Raw genomic sequence first — 4,798 nt, 5'->3', positions numbered from 1 at the left:
TACCTATACTTAAATAGATTGCGCGAATTGAATTTGAGAATGTTACGTCAATGATCGGGGTTGTGCACTCGCTTCTTCTTGATCGTCGTTTGTCATTGTCATCCGTGACTGGCCGCGGCTACGAGTCGTAACCTTTTTCTTCTGTTTCACTGTCCATCGGATTTTTACTGAGCCAAACGCTCATAACTGACGGTAGTGGCCCATGCGTTTTTCTTTCTTTTAACATTTCTTACATGTTGCCGCCAAAGAATTGCATCTTTTTGGCAGCTTTGTCGTTACGAGTATATATATATACTTACCTACATATTAGCATTAGGTATGAAGCTATATAGTCGGTCTTTAAAATTGGAAATGTTCTGAACGTACCTAGTAGAAAAGGTACCTATAGGTATCTAATAATAAAATAATAGTAAAGTGTAGAGATAGGTGGCTAGCTGGCTGGTAGATAACAAGATACGAAGGGAATATCCTGTAATCGAAAAGTGGTCGTCTTGGCCGTCTTCTTCTTCGGACCCCCGTGGGGTAAATGCAGCGACGGCGTGTCCACTCCTGGGTGGTCTCGCGGTCTCTCTGGAAGAAGGCCGCCGCACCGCGCCGCTTCGTGGCGAGGCCTAAGCTCAACGACTTAAAACACCCACAAGTGCACGTTTACGTGTATTATCGTTCGAATTTCGCGAGCTCTATTCACCTATTGTTCCCCGTCGATTTATCTTTTTCATCACAGACGTAAAGAACGCGAACTCGATTTCTTTTATAGGTATCTGTCTGCCTATGGGTACGACGTACTACCTATGCCTATACTGTAGCTTCTTCTATGGCTTTTCAGAACTACATGATATGTGTTGTTGACAAAATTGTTAGAAATTGAAATAGAGGTTTGCGACCATCAGCTCGTGACGTGGTATTAAAACGAATCTAATGTCAAGAGCAAGCAGCATAGCATGCTGCTGTTTCTGATTGTTTGTCATTCATCCCCCTCGATCTAGACGGGGTGAAAAGGAGACGATACAGTGGCAAAATCACCCTCCGTGCAACCCTAAGACTTTTAGTCAGTCGGCAGCCGTTGTTGCAAAGTCAACAATTGATATTTGGCGGAAATGCGACCGAAAATGTGTACATCCTGACGCGTGTTCTCTAGATATATAACGTACACATACGTGAATATAGATAAGCAGTCATTTATTATACTTATATACCTATGTACATTGACAGTAAAATAAGTTGTTGTCTCTTTGGTACAATGTAGGAAAATAATTAAATTATTACAACTAACAGGCATCAGTAATGCTCAAAAAAAGACTTTTTCTTGCTTGCTAGCTTCTTAACTTGTAAATTTCTTGCTGATTTAAATTTTGTCTTGCTAGCAAATGTTTTACTATGTCTTCTTGTTGCTAGTGTGAAAGAAACGTTAAACCGTGTAGGTAGTACACGTTGCGACTTGCTTTCGTCTTTGATTTCGAAATATTGTATAATTCTGGCTTCTTGTTAATTTCTAGACCAAAAATCTTGCTCGAAAAGTTCTTGACTTGTCCTTGAAAGACTAAATTACTGACATCAGGATAAGAGAATTGCATTTTTTCGATAACTTCCCAGTGATTGTACCTATATGAGGGAAAATAATCATGCTCCAGTCTTATTCGGACTGTATATAAGTGCCCACCTATAGAAATAATTTATTTTGTTTTTTATCTCGTTTCCAAATACATAGGTACGGGATAACATTTCTGAAGAATGTCGACTTGACATACAGTCTAGCACCCTCCTCTGGACACACTGTATCGGTACGTTAGAGATTTTAAAAAATGTAGAATGTTAGTATAGATAGCAATCAGCGAACGACAAGCGGTAGGTATTTTCGGTTGATTTTTTGTAGGGTCGGTTTCCCTAATCAATGCGGCTTTGTTTCAGAGACAACTTGATGCTGTTCGAACTCGACAGGCCCTTGCCATAATTAGAATTCCGCCTTGATGGTCTAACATTTGTTACAATACTCTTCTTTTTCTTTCGATACAAACTTATCGGTTTCATCGTCCATTATTGAATAAAGAGTTGAAATATTGTTTGTATTTTTCGAAAACTTTTATGGATTTACGTATACCGTACCTACTAATACATACCTAATGCATTGGACAGCTATTTTATCCATCTAATACTTTTTAAACGATCACATTATAATATGATTTTTTGGTTCAACGAAAAAATTAGTTGGATTCATCAATGCGGTCCGTTTTTCGGTATCGAATGTCGATCGTTTTGTAAAACGTCAAAAGTAATAAGAAAAAGCAGCCGGTCTAGTGTTCTGTCGGGAGAACGAACGGTTAGATTCCGGATGCCAGATAACTAAGAGATTGTCTACAAATGTCTTGTCTTACAACCAATTCTATGCCAATTAAAACTCCACAAACTGATATCTTTTTCTTTGTCAAACCACGTGTGCACCGATCGCATTTAGACGTTCCGCGTATTGCATCGTCACCGACACTTTCCTCATATTTTTTCCGTATCAGACCGTATATTTGTTTAAGATAAAAATTTATTAGAAGAGAATAAAACCCTTGTTCCTTTTGCAACAGCCTCAAGTAAACTGAGTATAAAAGTACATATGGTATTACCTATAATCATAGAAGCAAGTAAGTTATGTTCAAATCCGATGATAACGAAAAAGATGCACCCTCTGCTTTTCGGAAATCGAATTTGCCACTTATCGTAATGCTCGAATTCTAAATGCAATATTCATAGTTAATATTGTCACTTTTATTAAACTGCCCCCATGCCAAATGATAAAAGTGATTTATGACCAAGTTTAGGGGCAATTCTCTCTGGTCAGTTTCCCTCGTTATAGAAATCCCTTTGTAAAAATTCGACGTCTACGGGGCGAAAACGAAAAATACTCGTTTTTGTTTTAAACAATTGAATTATTACGTACCTACGAACAATTTTTAGATATCGTATTTTATTTGGTACCGTTGGGTACGAAGTACCTAATCGAATGGACATTTTATTTTGTACTTTTTGCTACGGAGTATATGCATTGTTAGATCATATTATTTTATCCACACCCCGTATAATGACAGTAGTCTCGTGATGCAAAGAATCTTTTGTTTTGGGGCGAAACAGTGATGGAGAGGGAGTTGTAGCAACCAAATTGTTCGGATCATATCTAAGTAATTCGCTATACAAACACGCCAATACACAACACTGCTACGTAACATATTTGCTCCGGTCTTGTAGGAATTCTAATCGAATTGGGATCTTACCCCAATTTATTGGAGTTGACCTCAGTCGAACGACCCTCTTCGACCGATTGAACAAGTTGTAATTTTGCCAGATTTTCAAGAATATCCTAAACCAGAATTCACTTTTCCTTTAGGACTACGTACTTGGTGTCGTCGTTATTAAACAGAAAGAAAAAAAAAAAAAAGAATGGGTTTCGGTTACTTTGCTAACAAAAAAATTATTTTAATGGCAAATGTAGATATACACTAAAGCCATAAAATGCAAATGCTTTACCTGTTGCAATCGACTGGATACAAGGACAGAGAGTCCTTTTTATTTTTGAGTTTTTGGCGTTGGAAGGAAAAGTTGGCGTATTTTTTCTTCGTACTTGCGGTGATATACGAAAACCCTGAACGTTCCGCATTTGACACAATTCCTCGTTAAGGCCAAACTTGTATAAAATCTTTCAAACCCCTGTTTTAAATTCGTGACATGGATTTTGTGGATCCCGGTTAATCTAGTTACCCGTACACACACACAACGAAGCGGCAAATCATCAAGGATCTAGCAGATATCGACCTCAAAGTCGAATTTAACAAAAATCGGGGACAAGTTTAAATGCCAATGTAGGTACATACTTATTACGACGATACAGAAAACAATAGATAATTAAGTATTATTTTTGTGATCTTTCCATGTTTAATGAATTCATTATAATTTTATTTCTAAGTTGATTCGTAATTATTCATTATTATTTGGTTTGGACATGTAGTCAGTCTACATACTGTAGATATAAGAGAGGTCATCTTAATTTAATCGTGTAAGTAAAATATTGTCATATATCATATCAAAGGATGAAAATGTAATACGGCTCGGTAAATGCGACGCGACTGCTCCCAAGTCCGCTTGATGAAACTCTGAACCGAGCTCGAAACCCCATTCGAAAATTAGACGCGAGGATTACCCTTAGCCAGCGTTTACTTAAATCATTTAGTTGGTATGACTTTACACTTTGATTTTACACCAGCGGTTCGGAGAGAATTAATTTCGTATACGGGACGCAACATCCGGATTAAGAGAGCTTAATCTGTCAATTGATTTGTCACTAGGAAATAAGATAAAATTAAAATTAACATGAGAGACTGTGTGAGACATCCAACTAAAAGTTAGGTCCTCTTGCGTTGGCAAAAATATCTACGTAAAATACGTTTAGGTTTATGTTGTGACGAAGTAGGCTTAGGTAGGGGAAGGAAAGGGGGTATATTGCATGTTCCTCTTCCGTACTAAGTGTTGCGACAACAGACAAGACCGGATACGTTTATAGCAAACGTGTCCAGAGTGTGCTGGACCGGAATGTTCTAAAAGGACACGTGCTTCTATAAGCAACTACAACATACAACATTGAATAGTGCTCGATGTGCTTACATTAAATGTGTGGCGCCGGCGTCACCAGGCACCCTTCTCAAAAGCGTTACGTTTCCGACATTTAAATTCAGTTTTTGCTTTCGCCGTTTTAATTCTTACAACTTTTTCTATTTAAAACGAACATACATACGCATAAAAAGCGATAAATATTACACAA

Source organism: Agrilus planipennis, unplaced genomic scaffold (assembly GCF_000699045.2).
Source record: "Agrilus planipennis isolate EAB-ADULT unplaced genomic scaffold, Apla_2.0 scaffold62, whole genome shotgun sequence".
In the NCBI taxonomy this organism is placed as follows: Eukaryota; Metazoa; Arthropoda; class Insecta; order Coleoptera; family Buprestidae; genus Agrilus; species Agrilus planipennis.
This window is presented reverse-complemented; position numbering follows the sequence as displayed.